Here is an 18,175-nt window from a genome sequence, read left to right on the forward strand (position 1 = left end):
TGGCTAGTAGTTGAAGCCGAGGCCGAGCCGTCCGTACCCGAGCCAGTTCAACCACGCCGTCCTGCGCCTCACCGCTGCCGCTCCAACTTCGCCACCCTCCACCGCACCGAAGCTGTTCCTGCTACGCCGTCCTTCGCCGCCTCGGATCTGCTTCCCCTCCGCTGGCATACGGCCACGGCAACACAATCAACAATTTGGCCATGGGTTCGTCCAAGCCTGCACCCTCCAGAACATCGGTTTCCCCAGTAAAAGAAGAAGATCGGCGCAACATGTGGAGGTGACCACACCCGCAACCGAAAAAGGTACTCCTCTTCCCTTATTCGTGCAAATCTTACGTCTCTGCTTGCACGGTATTCATCCCACAGAAGACACTAGTTGACCGCTTCTTCTTGATACTAGATGTTCCTAGTAACTCGCGATGCACAAGGTTTCTCCTCATATACTATTTCACCTTAGCTAGAGGTCCGTCGCCCCCCTGAATTTCAATTTCTGGCCAGTTGATTCCCAATTAACGGAAGCATTCCCCGGCGTAACAGGCGCTAGTACGCCTATTACGCCGGGGAACCAGCGCCTTGGTGTTTATCTTAGGGGCGTGTGCGGCCTAGAGCTACTGGCGCCCGATCTGGAGGTCGGCCGGGATTAAATGGATGGCCTGGGGGCGCTGCCAAGCACGGCGGTGGTGTGAGGTCGATGGGAGGGCGGGGCGGCGGAGGCAGGGGTCTGGGCCAGTGGTCGCTGGCGGTTCAAGAAAGATAGTCAACAGTGACTGGCGGGAGGTAGACGAAGGCCATCTGCCCGTTCCTTATAGATCGGACGGTTCATTAAAAAAATCGACTGACCTATTTATTTTCAGTCGACTGTTATCTTAGATATGACCACATGTGGTGGTGTGCTGGAGGAGTACCTGCATTTCCTGTGCTCATATATTACAAAATCATACGGAGTAGAATCGAATTTTGTTTGCCATGCAATGTTGTAGAGCTATCATATGTCTCCTGTCATTTATTTTTCAGCCACCTGCTATCTGCTACTTTTACAGTGCACTAGTTCTGCACACACTTCACCCTTACTCTCACTATTGTGTTTTTATGCAAGGGTATTTCAGACTCTGCTGCCATGAGAGAAGCCAAAAAGAAAAGAGAGAAGTCGCTCCAGCTTCGTATGCGGGTAGGCAAGACACGTTACAGCGCTATAAAGGGTGCTGTGTCAGCAGATGGAGACGGTAAATGTAGCTCTGGAGTTGATGACCTCGCTCGCAATGAACCACCATCCCAGGTGCTTGCTTTAACTTCGCGGTGTCATATGTGGTTGCATGTTCCATATGGTGTCTAGCTTGTATTCGAAAGGCCGAAGTCGGTAAGATAAGGAAAGATATTTTTTTACATGAACCACCATCCCGTGAGCACCAGAAGACAAATAGCTAGTCAATGCACTGGCCGAGCCAGTGACAAGCCCAGAAAAGATAGGCATCACCTGGAAGCCAACTCAAAAGCTGCGATGGTGGCGAAGCAGCCCGCCTCCCACCAGGCTCTCAGGTCCTAGATGATCATGCTCACCACTCCAGCCGGATGTCTAGCTTGTATTGCTTCCAATTTGGTTAAATTGCATCTGCTTAGCTTACACATTATACCTTTGAATATGACATACCTTTGTGTTTTTGGTACATACTAGTACATCTGTGTATTAACCATGTTCTTACATCAAACTAATGTTCTTGTGTATCCCTCATCAATCACTTATGATGAGGCAGGCAGGCAAGGGGACTACTCCTCATTTAAAGAATGCAGCGTCAGCCTCCCGACATGATTCTCAAGAAACAGAAATGCTAGATGAAGATAGCGAACGTAGCTCTGTAGTTGATTACAGCATTTCCCCTACACTAGTTGTTGGGGAACGTAGTAATTTCAAAAAAATTCCTACGCACACACAAGATCATGGTGATGCATAGCAACGAGAGGGGAGAGTGTTGTCCACGTACCCTCATAGACCGAAAGCGGAAGCGTTAACACAACGCGGTTGATGTAGTCGTACGTCTTCACGATCCGACCGATCAAGTACCGAACGCACGGCACCTCCGAGTTCAGCACATGTTCAGCTCGATGACGTCCCTCGAACTCCGATCCAGCCGAGTGTTGAGGGAGAGTTTCGTCAGCACGACGGCGTGGTGACAATGATGATGTTCTACCGACGCAGGGCTTCGCCTAAGCTCCGCTACGATATTATCGAGGTGTAATATGGTGGAGGGGGGCACCGCACACGGCTAAAAGATCGTTGATCAATTGTGTGTCTAGAGGTGCCCCCTGCCCCCATATATAAAGGTGCAAGGGGGAGGCCGCCGGCCTAGGAGGTAGAGGCGCGCCAGGAGGAGTCCTACTCCTACCGGGAGTAGGACTCCCCCCCTTTCCATGTTGGACTAGGAGTGGAAGGGGGGACAGGTGGAGGGGAGGAAGGAAGGGGGGCGCCGCCCCCCTCTCCTTGTCCTATTCGGACTGGGGGGAAGGGGGCCGCGGCCCTGCCCTAGCCTCCTCTCCTCTCTTCCACCTAGGCCCAATAAGGCCCATTAAGTTACCGGGGGGTTTCGGTAACCTCCCGGTACTCCGGAAAAATCCTGATTTCACCCGGAACACTTCCGATGTCCAAAAATAGGCTTCCAATATATCAATATTTATGTCTCGACCATTTCGAGACTCCTCGTCATGTCCGTGATCACATCCGGGACTCTGAACAACCTTCGGTACATCAAAACATATAAACTCATAATATATCTGTCATCGTAACGTTAAGCGTGCGGACCCTACGGGTTCGAGAACTATGTAGACATGACCGAGACACCTCTCTGGTCAATAACCAATAGCGGAACCTGGATGCTCATATTGGTTCCCACATATTCTACGAAGATCTTTATCGGTCAGACCGCATAACAACATACGTTGTTCCCTTTGTCATCGGTATGTTACTTGCCCGAGATTCGATCGTCGGCATCTCGATACCTAGTTCAATCTCGTTACCGGCAAGTCTCTTTACTCGTTCCGTAATACATCATCCCGCAACTAACTCATTAGTTACAATGCTTGCAAGGCTTATAGTGATGTGCATTACCGAGTGGGCCCAGAGATACCTCTCCGACAATCGGAGTGACAAATCCTAATCTCGAAATACGCCAACCCAACAAGTACCTTTGGAGACACATGTAGAGCACATTTATAATCACCCAGTTACGTTGTGACGTTTGGTAGCACACAAAGTGTTCCTCCGGTAAACGGGAGTTGCATAATCTCATAGTCATAGGAACATGTATAAGTCATGAAGAAAGCAATAGCAACATACTAAACGATCGAGTGCTAAGCTAACGGAATGGGTCAAGTCAATCACGTCATTCTCCTAATGAGGTGATCCCGTTAGTCAAATGACAACTCATGTCTATGGCTAGGAAACATAACCATCTTTGATTAACGAGCTAGTCAAGTAGAGGCATACAAGTGACACTCTGTTTGTCTATGTATTCACACATGTATTATGTTTCCGGTTAATACAATTCTAGCATGAATAATAAACATTTATCACGATATAAGGAAATAAATATTACTTTATTATTGCCTCTAGGGCATATTTCCTTCACTAGCATCGCAGGTGCTTGCTCTAACTTGGCAGCGTGATATGTGGTTGCATGTTGCATATGGTGTCTAGATTGTAATTCTTCCAATCTGGTTAAACTGCATGTGCTAGTCTGCTTAGCTTATACATTATACCTGTTAATGTGACATGCCTTCCTGTATTTAGTACATAGTACATCTGTCTATTAAGCATGTCCTTACATAAAACTATTGTTTTTTTTGTATCCCGCATCAATCAACATGACGAGACACCTTTAGTATATGCAGTGCGATATTAGTTGCATCTTTCATATGATTTATAGCATGTGCTGCTTCTAATTTGTTGAAATTCCATTTATGATGGGACGCTTTTAACTTGGCAGAGTCATATTGGTTGCATCTTTCATGTGGTGTCTAGCTTGCATTGCTTCTTATTTGCTGGAATGGTTTCTGCTTAGTTTACACAAACAGTTGTGAACATGCCATGCCGTCCTGTTTTTCGTACATATTCCATCCTGGTATATCATGTGTTTGCCTTACATCAAAGTAGTGATTGTCAGTATCTTGCATGAATGAGTTCTGAAGAGAGAATTTTATTGCTTTTTCTTGTCGGTTTTACTTGACAGTTCAAAATCAATAAAGCGGAAGGAAGTTAGCAAGGCAGCGGATAAAGGTGCTCCTTCCGAACGGAGGGCCTCTACAGTTTCTACTCCTCCACACCCCCAAGATGATTTCCAATACAACACATGCATAGACACTCAACAAAGTTGTGTTTATGATGAGCACGTCTCCCCTAGTGCAGCATCACCGGTGCTCCGTCTAACTTGGCACTGTTATATGTGGTTGCATGTTATGTGTGATGTCTAGCTTGTATTGCTTCTAATTTTGTTGAATTCCATCTGCTTACTTTGCACATTATACTTGAATAAGAAACGTGTTCCTGTTTCTAGAACATACAATATCTGTCTATCACACCATGTTCTTACATCAAATTACTACTGTTGTGTAACCTGCAACAATCACTTATCATAAGAGACGTTTGACTTCGGAGTGTGATATAGGTTACATCTCACATTCTTTTCTAGCTTGTACTACTAATTTTTTGAAATGGCACTTATGACGAGACAGTTTTAACTTGGTAGAGTGATATTCGTTGCATCTTTCATATGGTGTCTAGCTTTCATTGCTTCTAATTTGTTGAAATGTCTTCTCCTTCGTTTACACATCATAAGCTGTGAATATGCAATGCTGTGAATATGCAATGGCACTAATGACGAGAGACCTCTAACATGGTAGTGTGATGTTGTTTGCATCTTGCATATGATTTATTTCTTGTACTGCTTCACATTTGTTTAAACGCCATTTATGATGAGACACTGTTAACTTGGTAGAGCGATATTTGTAGCATCTTCCATATGGTGTCTACCTTCCATTGCATTGCTTCTAATTTGGTGAAATGTCTTCTTCTTAGTTTACACATCATAGTTCTGGTTATCTCTTCCGTCCTGTTTTTCATACATATTACATCCTCCTATCATGTGGTTGTCTAACATCAAAGTTCAGTTCATCTGCATCACGCATCAATTTGTTCTGAAGAACTAAATTGTTATTCGTTTTTCTTGTCGGCTTGACTTAACATGCCACAGAGAAAGAGGAAGAAACACAGAATGGCAGGGAATGAGAAGCGGATGAATCCTGCAGATTCTGCTGGTACTGATGGTGCAATAGAAGGTCAAAGTCCAGCGGAAAATTCTACAAACACGGCATCCCATGCTACACGAGTTGCAAAAAAAGCCAAACAGAAACAAATAGCTGCCACCAAACAAGCAGAGACAGCCCTAGTTCTTGCAACACCTACCACAGTACTACCAGCTGCACGACTTACTCGTGCGTCAACTGAGCTAGCAGCACGTTCCCAAGCTCCCTTGCCACCTGACACTACTTCCCAAGCACTCTTGACACAAGACGAGTTGGCAATATCAGATGAACCTTGTGAGCTTCAACAGCAAGAAGGTAGTTGCTGGAGTCAAGTTACAGTTGCATGCTTCTTTATATGTAGTCTCACAGTTTGATGTACACTAACACTTCCTATGTTCGTTGTTGGACTAGCACCTAGGCGCAAGAGGAAACAAACATCAGGGATAATGCTCGATAGGTTAACTAAATCTAGAGGAGGAAGAATGGAGATCCGTTTTGAGGCAGGTTTAAAAAGGCCACGTGATGCTACAGAGTCAGCCAAGTTAGTATCAGAGGCAGCGGTTGCCGTTAGGTGTCATGTACGTATCCTCCCAACATGGATTTAGTACAGGAATGACAAAGACGAAATCCACTTCAACACCTTCCTCGACCATTTATCTGTAAGTATGGTTATGTATGGAAACTAGTAATATCGTCTTGCTCTGTCCCATACCTTCTAGGTTGCTGATAATGAGACTCCCATAATTTTCAACAGATGAGGTTCAAGTTGGATAGCCAAGATGATGCAACCAGACAAGCTTGCACCCATGTTTTCAAGTCTGCTCTGCGACAGTATCGGTATAACTTGAGGAAAACTCACTTTGAAGGCAAGGCTAACAGTGAACTTTCCCAAACATCTCCAGTGGAAAATATATCGGATCAAGACTGGAGGGGCCTTGTTAAACACAGGTCTGATCTGAAGTATCAGGTACATTATATATATATGTGATCAGATCACATGTTGAAGTCCTATTTACGCATGTGCCACACAAATCTATCTTCTTGTAGGTGAACTGTTCAAAGAACAAGGCCAACCGTACGAAAGTGAAATTCCAACAGACGACAGGATCTCGTAGCTATATTGCACACTGCGAGGCTCTTGTAATTAGCTGTTGTTTCACTCTTTTCGTTGTACCATATTATCAGATCTATATTGACTTGTTCGAAATGCATAGGAAAGCCCGCAAGGACCAAAAAGTACCTGAACCAAATGTTGTTGAAATCTTCAAGGACTATCACACCAGCAAGAAGAAGGGCATGACTACACCAGTCAAAGTCGATGTTGTAAGTCCTTAATCCTCATGCCTTTTAACTACTACTTACTCTGACTTGTGCCTTGAACTGCATGGTTTGCAGCCAATGTCTATTACTCTTTTCAATTTTATACACAATTGTCTTAGCGTATCATTGCACCTTACAAGGTTTAAAAGAGAGGAGTGATGTTCCTTTGATCTTGACCCGTAATCTAGTTCCGTGCTGGACTTGCCCACACAACGTTACAATTGCCTGTTTGTCTGTTCTCAGTTATTTTGTGATATGAATGATGTCATACTATGCTTACCGTATTATAAACTTCGTCTCTTTATCCTTAGCCCTCAATACAATGTGAAGAAATAGACAATACATTAGCGATGGTACATGGTCATATGTTTGGAACCTGGTTTTATTATGTACTTTGCAATAAAATACAATTAATATTTTACATGGGTTCACCAGAATAAGTTCTGTATATAGACCAAAGCTATTTTGTTTGGTTTTGCTGACTCCTTAATATCTTCTGTTCTGGTACTACTAATGTAAAACCTCAACTTTTCAGTGAGCTATGGAAAAAATGGTGGAACCGCCACCTTCTGAAGGTGGCGAGGCAACTATAACCGCAATGTCAGCTCTTGCTGCAGTGGGTCAATACATGTCCACTAATAGTGCCAAAAGCACATTCCTGCATAATACTAGGTTGGTTGTTAAGGCAATATCATCCAAACTGCCTCATGATCAAGATATGCAAGCTCAAAGTAATGTTGTATCTGCGCAAGTCCATTCCCTAACAGAGACCCTTTATGAAACAAGGAGAAACATTTCTCAATGTCGTCAAGATATGCATGGTTTTGAAACCAGACTATCAGACATTTGCTATGTTGTTCAGGAGCCTAGGGGAAATGAAGGCGAGGGTTATGGTGCTCCATCGGACAATACAGCATGAAAACGTAACAGTCAGGTCAAATGAACTGAGCTTCTGAACTTCTGGTGGTGCATTTATCTGCTAGACTGTTAAGTTTTATGACAACCTTCCTTTTTTTATATAGTTGTAATTTGTTTTGGTGCGATACAAAATTTATTCTTAACGTGCAGCCACCGGCTGAAGAAAACAGCAAGCCATTTTTGTATAGTGTAGTGTGTTCCCTATATTTGCACTGGTGGCGATCTTTGATACCGAGTGGATGTAATCTGTGCAATTGCCTTAATAGCCTAGCGTTACTTTCGGCATTATTTATTTCCTAGTCTTCTTTTTCCCTGGTTTTCTAGTGGCCGCAACTACCATGGGCCATATACGGGTCGTAGGATCCATGGGTCTCCTACGGGCCGTCGATAAATGGGCATGTAATCGGTGGGCCTCGGGCCGTTGGATAAATGGGTCTACATGGGCCGTAATCGGGCGTAATTGGTATCGGCCCAGCACGGTGACAGGCCGTTAACAGGCCGTAGGACGGCAAAGGCTTAATTCTGTCACAGGCATAACGGGTCGTTAATGGGCCAGAATATAGGACGGGCTGGAAACGACGCAACGGGTTAACAGGCCAGAAACGGGCCGACTCTTGCCATGGGCCGAATTTGGCCCATTAGGGTAACAGGCCAGTAACGGGCCGACTCTTGCCATGGGCCGAATTTGGCCCATTAGGGGAACAGGCCAGTAACGGGCCGACTCTTGCCATGGGCCGAATTTGGCCCATTAGGGGAACAGGCCAGTAACGGGCCGGAAGTAATCGAGGGCCGAAAAGGAGCCCAAGAACGTATGGGCCGTCAATAGGCCGAAAGCTAACACGGACTGGAAACGGCCCATGTAAATCACGGGCCGTTAACGGGTATAAAGAAAATTACTGTTCATTATGGGCTAGAGTCACCGTGGGCCTGTAAAGGGCCGAAAGATACGAAGGCCTCATATGGGCCGAAAGACGTCGTGGGCCATACATGGGCCGAAAGTGAAATGGGCTGGTGTTACATTCGATGGCCCACATGATGTTGTTGGGCCGATTTCCTTTAGGGCCTAACGGGCCGTGAGTTAACGGGCCGTAAAATGGGCTATTTGCAAAGAGACTGTTAACAGGCTTTTCATGGGCCAGCCCGTTAACTTTTGACCAAGTCAAACGGGCCGACTTTGTAAGCTAAATGGGCCAGTGGTGGGTCGTGGCACGTGTCAACATATCATAGGCGCCTATCTGACCCACTGACAAGCTGACACGTGTTTCGTCCGGCCAATAAGAATTTTACACGTGGAAATTTCTCATTGGTCGGGGCTGTTAACGGGTTATCGGATCCAGAACCCGACCCGATAGCTTAACGGCGTTCCGTTACGGTGGATGCCATGTGTCGGTCACCCTTGACGAAAGCACTTCTGTGACGCACGATTTATCGTCATGGAAGTGGACACTTCCATGATGATAATTTTGGTAATGCCATGGAACACTTCTACGACAGCACAGGTATGACTATCTTGATTCTGTCATAAAATCGTCATGGATGTACATGCATGACAAAAAACGCGACCTACTGTGACAAACACGTATCATCACGGAAGTGTATTTTTTTGTAGTGTTGACTCGTGAGGGGTCAATGCTCATTTTACGTACTCTATCCTGATAGAGCAGGTTGAGGTTGCTACCACCGTCCATTAGGACTTGGGTCAGGTGAAATCCATCGATGATTGGGTCGAGGACCAGTGTGACTGAACCGCTATGCCGGATGCTAGTCGGATGGTCTCGGCGGTCGGAGGTGATCGGGAATGATGACCACGGATTAAACTTCGGGGCAACGGGCTCTATCGCGTAGACGTCCCTGAGTGCGCATTTGCGCTCCTTTTTGGGGATATGTGTAGCGTATATCATGTTCACCGTTTTGACTTCAGGGGGAATTTCTTTTGTCCCCCTGTGTTCGGCTGCCGGGGCCCTTCGTCATCGTCCTCGCTCTGCGATTCCCCTTCTTTGTTTCTGCTATTTACCTTCCTGGCTTGTTTAAATACCCGGCAATCTCTGTTAGTATGGTTGGCCGGTTTGTCTGGGGTGCCATGTATTTGGCAAGGACGATCGAGTATGCGGTCCAAGCTGGATGGTTTTCCACTGCTCCTTTTATAGGGCTTCTTTCGTCGGCCGGACTTGGAAGCACTGAATCCGGCATGAACTGTGGTGTCATCGGTGTTATCGCCATTGCTTCAGTGTTTGTTTCTGTTGCGCCGTAACTTGCCGGCGCTGTTTTTTTACCTCGGAGGGGCTTGTTTCGTTGGCCGTATTTGTACTGTGAGCCAGCCAACTGTCCTCTCCCACGCAAAAGCGGGTCATGAGTGCCGTGAGGGCTGCCATGGACCTCGGCTTTTCTTGGCCGAGGTGGCGAGCGAGCCATTCGTCCTGGATGCTGTGCTTAAAGGCCGCCAAGGCCTCGGCATCCGGGCAGTCAACGATCTGGTTCTTTTTGGTTAAGAACCTAGTCCAGAATTTTCTGGCTGATTCTCCAGATTGTTGAACTGTGTGGCTTAGATCGTCGGCGTCTGGTGGCCGGACATATGTTCCTTGGAAGTTGTCTAGGAAGGCTTCTTCCAAGTCCTCCCAGCTGCCGATAGAATTTTCAGGCAGGCTGTTAAGCCAGTGCCGAGCTGGCCCTTTGAGCTTGAGTGGGAGGTATTTAATGGCGTGGAGGTCATCTCCTCGAGCCATATGAATATGGTGAATGAAATCCTCGATCGATACTGCAGGATCGGTTGTGCCGTCGTATGATTCGATATTGACGGGGTTGAATCCCTCGGGGAATTCATGATCCAGTACCTCGTCTGTGAAGCAGAGAGGGTGTGCGGCACCTCTGTACCGTGCCGTGTCACGACGTAGCTCTGATGGAGTCCGTCTGCGTCATTCGGACCGGGCGTGGTTAGGTTTGTCACGTCCGAATAGGTAGCCGTCTTCGTGCCTCGAGGCACGTTCTCGTGATCCGTAGATCGATCTTGTATGTCCTGCTCTACTGTCCAGGGTCTGCCGGAGGTCATACGTGTGACCCCGAATTCTTCCGTCTTTATTTTTGCGGGGCGGTTGGGCAGGCTGCTGTTCGGCTTGAGTTGCTGCTTTATCCCGATCACGCGGTGGACGGTCGGCCGCCCTGTCTCGACCACGTGGTGGTCGTTCCGCATTACGCGAGGGAGATGTGTGCTCCAAAGCCTCCTCATCGAATTGAGGTAGCATTCTGCGTTTCGGGTAGCTCTTGGTTGGGCGCTTGAGACCGTATTCTTCCGCTGTCAGGACGTCAGTCCATCTGTCGACGAGCAGATCTTGTTCAGCTTGAAGCTGTTGCTGCTTCTTTTTCAGGCTCCTTGCAGTGGCTATGAGTTGAAGCTTAAAGCGCTCCTGCTCCAGAGGGTCCTCAGGCACGATGAAATCTTTGTTGCCGAGGCTTGTCTCCTCTTCGGAGGGTGGACGGTAACTATCGTCCCCCGAGTCATCTTCTATGGCCTGCTCATCAGGGCTGTCTTGCCTGTCGTCATGTTCCTCCTGTTCGGATGCAGCTCCGACAGGGTCTTCATTGTTGTCGGCGTCGCCCGGAGTGCTATTTTCTCCGGTACCAGTGTTGCTATCTTTTGAGCGACAAGGCTTAGAACGGTGTTTGGGGCGCCGGCGCTTGGACTGCGTCTCAGAAAGTTTATTTTTATCTGGCTTTTCTTTGTCGTCGCCAGATCCCTTGGGTGTATCAACCATGTATACGTCGTATGAAGAGGTGGCCGTCCAACATCCAGTGAATGGCGGGTCTTGGCCTTGCTCATTTTGGCATCGTTGTCCATACTGATGATGTCTTCGGAGCCATAGTCAAGTACGTCGGTTAAGTCATCGACGGTGGCTATGAAGTGGGTTGCGGGTGAGAAGCAAAATTCCTCATCGTCTGCCTCCAGTTCGAACCGAACACAGTTCGGCTGTGAGTCTTCCTCCAAGGGCAAGTTCTTCAAAGAATTTAGTACTTCACACAAAGGCGAATGCTGGAAGACGTCTGCGGGCTAAATTCGAAAATCGACAACCGATCTAGCTCGGTGTCCGCAGGTGTATCCGGTCCGGAACGTACAGCCGGAGACGAGTCCGGGGTTCCGTTGACACAAGGATTGCAGGATGTCGATTCCGTGTGCGGCTCCAACACCGCGGACTTTATGGCCTTGGGGGGCGCGATCTACCTTGGTACTGAGGCCATCGCAACAACAGGATCCATCTCCTGGGTGTGCTCCCATGACAGGTTTAGGTCATGTTCATCGGAGAAAGGGGGAGCGATCACGGCGGTATCAAATCCCTCGAAGATCAAGTCTCCACGGATATCCGCGACGTATTTTAAGCTTCCGAACCTGACCTGGTGGCCAGGGGCGTAACTGTCGATCTACTCCAGATGGCCAAGCGAGTTGGCCCGCGGTGCGAAGCCGCCGAATACGAAGATCTGTCCGGGGAGGAAGGTTTCTCCCTGGACCACGTCATTACTCACGATCGAAGGGGCCATCGAGTCCTTTGTCAACGGCACAGTGGAACTCTCAATGAAAGCACCAATGTCGGTGTCAAAACCAGCGGATCTCGGGTAGGGGGTCCCGAACTGTGCGTCTAGGATCGATGGTAACAGGAAAGGGGGGACACAATGTTTACCCAGGTTCGGGCCCTCTCTATGGAGGTAATATCCTACTTCCTGCTTGATTGATCTTGATGAATATGAGTGTTACAAGAGTTGATCTACCACGAGATCGTAATGGCTAAACCCTAGAAGTATAGCCTATGAGTATATGGTAATGAATCTGCCCTATCCGGACTATGCTCTCCGGTTTATATAGACACCGGAGAGATCTAGGGTTACATGGAGTCGGTTACATAAGAGGGAATCTTCATAATAGGTCGCCTAGCTTGCCTTCTACGCCAAGTAGAGTCCAATCCGGACACGGGTATTGTCTTCGGCCTTCGTATCTTCACAGCCCATCAGTCTGGCCCATGGATAACAGGCCGGACCCCCGAGGACCCCTTAGTCTAGGACTCCCTCAAGGGGAACTTCAAGAAGAATGGAAAACAAGTTGTCACTCCCGGGAAGAAGCCCAAGTATGGATCCAAGCCTGAAACTGAGTGCTTCTACTGCAAAGGGAATGGTCACTGGAAGCGGAACTACCCCAAATACTTTGTGGATAAGAAGGATGGAAAAGTGAACAAAGGTATATTTGATATACAGATTATTGATGTGTACCTTACTAGTGTTCGTAGTAGCCCCTGGGTATTTGATATCGGTTCAGTTGCTAAGATTAGTAACTCGAAACAGGAGTTGTAGAATGAACAGAGACTACTTAAGGGTGAGGTGACGATGTGTGTTGGAAGTAATTCTAAGGTTGATACAATCACCATCACACACTCCCTCTACCTTCGGTATTAGTGTTGAACCTACAATAAATGTTATTTGGTGTTTGTGTTAAGCATGAATATGATTAGATCATGTTTATTGCAATACGGTTATTCATTTAAGTCAGAGAATAATTGTTGTTCTGTTTACATGAATAAAACCTTCTGTGGTCATACACCCAAGGTGAATGGTTTATTGAATCTCGATCGTAGTGATACACATATTCATAATATTGATGCCAAAAGATGCAAAGTTAATAATGATAGTGCAACATACTTGTGGCACTGCCGTTTAGGTCATATTGGTGTAACGCGCATGAAGAAACTCCATGTAGATGGATTTCTGGAATCACTTGATTATGAATTATTTGATACTTGTGAACCATGCCTCATGGGCAAGATGACTAAGACTCTGTTCTCCGAAACAATGGAGCGATCCACTGACTTATTGGAAATAATACATACCGATGTATGCGGTCCAATGAGTGTTGAGGCTCGCGGCGGGTATCGTTATTTTCTGACCTACACAGATGATTTGAGCAGATATGGGTATATCTACTTAATAAAAACAAGTCTGAAACATTTGAAAAGTTCAAAGAATTTCAAAATGAAGTGGAGAATCATCATAACAAGAAAATAAAGTTTCTACGATCTGATCGCGGATGCGAATATTTGAGTTACGAGTTTGGCCTTCATTTAAAACAATGTGGAATAGTTTCACAACTCACGCCACCTGGAACACCACAGCGTAATGGTGTGTCCGAACGTTGTAACCGTACATTATTAGATATCGTGCGATCTATGATGTCTCGTACTGATTTACCACTATCGTTTTGGGGTTATGCATTAGAGACAGTTGCATTCACTTTAAATAGGGCACCATCTAAATCCATTGAGACGACACTGTATGAAATGTGGTTTGGCAAGAAACCTAAGCTGTCATTTCTTAAAGTTTGAGGTTGCGATGCTTATCTGAAAAAGCTTCAGCCTGATAAGCTCGAACCCAAATCGGAGAAGTGCGTCTTCATAGGATACCCAAAAGAGACAATTGGGTACACCTTCTACCACAGATCCAAAGGAAAGATCTTTGTTTCCGAGAATAGAACCTTTCTAGAGAAGGAGTTTCTCTCGAAAGAAGTGAGTGGGAGGAAAGTAGGACTTGATGAGGTAATTGTACCGTCTCTCGAATTGGAAAATAGCTCATCACACAAATCAGTTACAATGATGTCTACACCAACTAGAGAGGAAGCTAATGATAATGATCATGAAACTTCAGATCGAGTTACTACCGAACCTCGTAGGTCAACTAGAGCACGTTCCGCACCAGAGTGGTATGGTAATCCTGTTCTGGAAGTCATGTTACTAGACCATGACGAACCTACGAACTATGAGGAAGCGATGATGAGCCCAGATTCCAGAAAATGGCTTGAGGCCATGAAATCTGAGATAGGATCCATGTATGAGAACAAAGTGTGGACTTTGGTGGACTTGCCCAATGATCGGCAAGCCATTGAGAATAAATGGATCTTCAAGAGCAAGACGGACAATGGTAGTGTTATTATCTACAAAGCTCGACTTATCGCAAAAGGTTTTCGACAAGTTCAAGGTGTTGACTACGATGAGATTTTGTCACTCGTAGCGATGCTTAAGTCTGTCCGAATCATGTTAGCAATTGCCGCATTTTATGAAATCTGGCAAATGGACGTCAAAACTGCATTCCTTAATGAATTTCTTAAGAAGAGTTGTATATGATGCAATCACAAGGTTTTGTCGATCCTAAAGGTGCTAACAAAGTGTGCAAGCTCCAGCAATCCATGACTAGTGCAAGCATCTCGGAGTTGGAATGTACGCTTTGATGAGGTGACCAAAGCATATGGTTTTATACAGACTTTTGGAGAAGCCTGTATTTACAAGAAAGTGAGTGGGAGCTCTATAGCATTTCTAATATTATATGTAGATGACATATTATTGATTGGAAATGATACAGAATTTCTGCATAGCATAAAAGGATACTTGAATAAAAGTTTTTCAATGAAAGACCTCGGTGAAGCTGCTTATATATTGGGCATCAAGATCTATAGAGATAGATCAAGACGCTTAATTAGACTTTCACAAAGCACATACCTTGATAAAGTTTTGAAGAAGTTAAAAATGGATCAGTCAAAGAAAGGGTTCTTTCCTGTGTCACAAGGTGGGAAGTTGAGTAAGACTCAAGGCCCGACCACGGCAGAAGATAGAGAGAGAATGAAAGTCATTCCCTACGCCTCAGCATAGGTTCTATAAAGTATGCCATGCTGTGTACCAGACCTATTGTGTACCTTTCCGTGAGTTTAGCAAGGGGGTACAATAGTGATCTAGGAGTAGATCACTGGACAGCGGTCAAAGTTATCCTTAGTTACCAAAGAGGACTAAGGAAATATTTCTCGGTTATGGAGGTGATAAAGAGTTCGTCGTAAAGAGTTACGTCGATGCAAGCTTTGACACTGATCCGGATGACTCAGAGCCTCAATCTGGATACATATTGAAAGTTGGAGCAATTAGCTAGAGTGGCTCCGTGTAGAGCATTGTAGACATAGAAATTTGCAAAATACATATGGATCTGAATGTGGCAGACCCATTGACTAAAATTCTCTCACAAGCAAAACATGATCACACCTTAGTACTCTTGGGTGTTAATCACATGGCCATGTGAACTAGATTATTGACTCTAGTAAACCCTTTGGGCGTTGGTCACTTGGCGATGTGAACTATGGGTGTTAATCACTTGACGATGTGAACTATTGATGTTTAATCACATGGCGATGTGAACTAGATTATTGACTCTAGTGCAAGTGGGAGATTGAAGGAAACATACCCTAGAGGCAATAATAAACTTGTTATTTTATATTTCCTTATATCATGATAAATGTTTATTATTCATGCTAGAATTGTATTAACCGGAAACTTGATACATGTGTGGATACATAGACAAAACACCGTGTCCCTAGTAAGCCTCTACTAGACTAGCTCGTTAATCAAAGATGGTTAAGTTTCCTAACCATAGACATGTGTTGTCATTTGATGAATGGGATCACATCATTAGGTGAATGATGTGATGGACAAGACCCATCCGTTAGCATAGCATATTGATCGTTCAATTTTATTGTTATTGCTTTCTTCATGTCAAATACATATTCCTTCGACTATGAGATTATGCAACTCCCGGATACCGGAGGAATACCTTGTGTGCTATCAAACGTCACAACGTAACTGGGTGATTATAAAGATGCTCTACAGGTATCTCCGAAGGTGTTTGTTGGGTTGGCATAGATCGAGATTAGGATTTGTCACTCCGAGTATCGGAGAGGTATCTCTGGGCCCTCTCGGTAATGCACATCATAATAAGCCTTGCAAGCAATGTGACTAATGAGTTAGTTGCGAGATGATGTATTATGGAACGAGTAAAGCGACTTGCCAGTAACGAGATTGAACTAGGTATGAAGATATCGACGATCGAATCTTGGGCAAGTAACATACCGGTGACAAAGGGAATAACGTATGTTGTCATTACGGTACGACCGATAAAGATATTCGTAGAATATGTGGGAACCAATATGAGCATCCAGGTTCCGCTATTGGTTATTGACCGGAGAGGTGTCTCGGTCATGTTTACATAGTTCGCGAACCCGTAGGGTCCGCACGCTTAACGTTCGATAACGATTTTGTATTATATGAGTTATGTGATTTGGTGACCAAATGTTGTTCGGAGTACCGGATGAGATCACGGACATGATGAGGAGTCTCCAAATGGTCGAGAGGTAAATATTCATATATTGGACGGTGATATTCGGACACCGGAAATATTCCGGGGGTACTGGGTACATATCGGGTCACCGGAAGGGGTTTTGGGCATCCCCCAGCAACTACATGAGCCTAATGGGCCAAGAAGGGGACAGACCAGCCCCTAGAGGCTGGTGCGCCCCATGTAGGCCAAAATAAGGGCAGAAGGAAAGAGGGGAAGAGAGAAAGGAAGGGGAGCAATTCGGCCTCCCCCTTCCTCTCTTCTCCCTCCTCCTTCCTTCCCCCTCCGGACGAATATGGAAGGGGGGAGGCCGAATTGGGAGGCGCCCCAGTAGGATTCCTCCTACTTGGGGCGCCCCCTTGGCTGCCTCTCCTCCCCTCCAACCTATATATATGAAGGGCGCACCGCTAGAACACACATCAGAAATTGTTAGCCGTGTGTGGCGCCCCCCTCCACAGTTTACGCCTCCGGTCATATTCACGTAGTGCTTAGGCGAAGCCCTGCGCGGATCACTTCACCATCACCGTCACCACGCTGTCGTGCTGACGGAACTATCTCTCGAAACTTTGCTGGATCAAGAGTTCGAGAGACGTCATCGAGCTAAATGTGTGCAGAACTCCGAAGTGCTGTACTTTCGGAGCTCTATCGGTCGGAATGAGAAGAAGTTCGACAACATCAACCGCGTTAACAAACGCTTCCACTTTCGGTCTACGAGGGTACGTAGACACACTCTCCCCCTCTCGTTGCTAAGCAGCTCCTAGATAGATCTTGCGTGAGCGTAGGAAATTTTTGAAATTGCATGCTACGTTTCCCAACACTTGGCCCATAAGGCCCATATCTTTTGCCGGGGGTGCCCGGAACCCCTTCCGGTGACACGATAAGTACCCGGTGCATCCCGAAACACTTCCGATGTTCGAATACCATTGTCCTATATATCAATATTTACCTCTCGGCCATTTTGAGACTCCTCATCATGTCTGTGATCTCATCTGGGACTCCGAACAACATTCGGTCACCAAATCACATAACTCATATAATACAAAATCGCCATCGAACGTTAAGCGTGCGGACACTACGGGTTCGAGAACTATGTAGACATGACCGAGACACCTCTCCGTTCAATAACCAACAGCGGAACCTGGATGCTCATATTGGTTCCCACATATTATACGAAGATCTTTATCGGTCGTACCGTAATGACAACATATGTTATTCCCTTTGTCATTGGTATGTTACTTGCCCGAGATTCGATCGTCGGTATCTTCATACCTAGTTCAATCTCGTTATCGGCAAGTCTCTTTACTTGTTCCGCAATGCATCATCCCGTAACTAACTCATTAGTCACATTGCTTGCAAGGCTTATCATGATGTGCATTACCAAGAGGGCCCAGAGATACCTCTCCGATACTCGGAGTGAAAAATCCTACTCTTGATCTATGTCAACCCAACAAACACCTTCGGAGATA

This window comes from Triticum aestivum, chromosome 5D, assembly GCF_018294505.1.
Source record: "Triticum aestivum cultivar Chinese Spring chromosome 5D, IWGSC CS RefSeq v2.1, whole genome shotgun sequence".
In the NCBI taxonomy this organism is placed as follows: Eukaryota; Viridiplantae; Streptophyta; class Magnoliopsida; order Poales; family Poaceae; genus Triticum; species Triticum aestivum.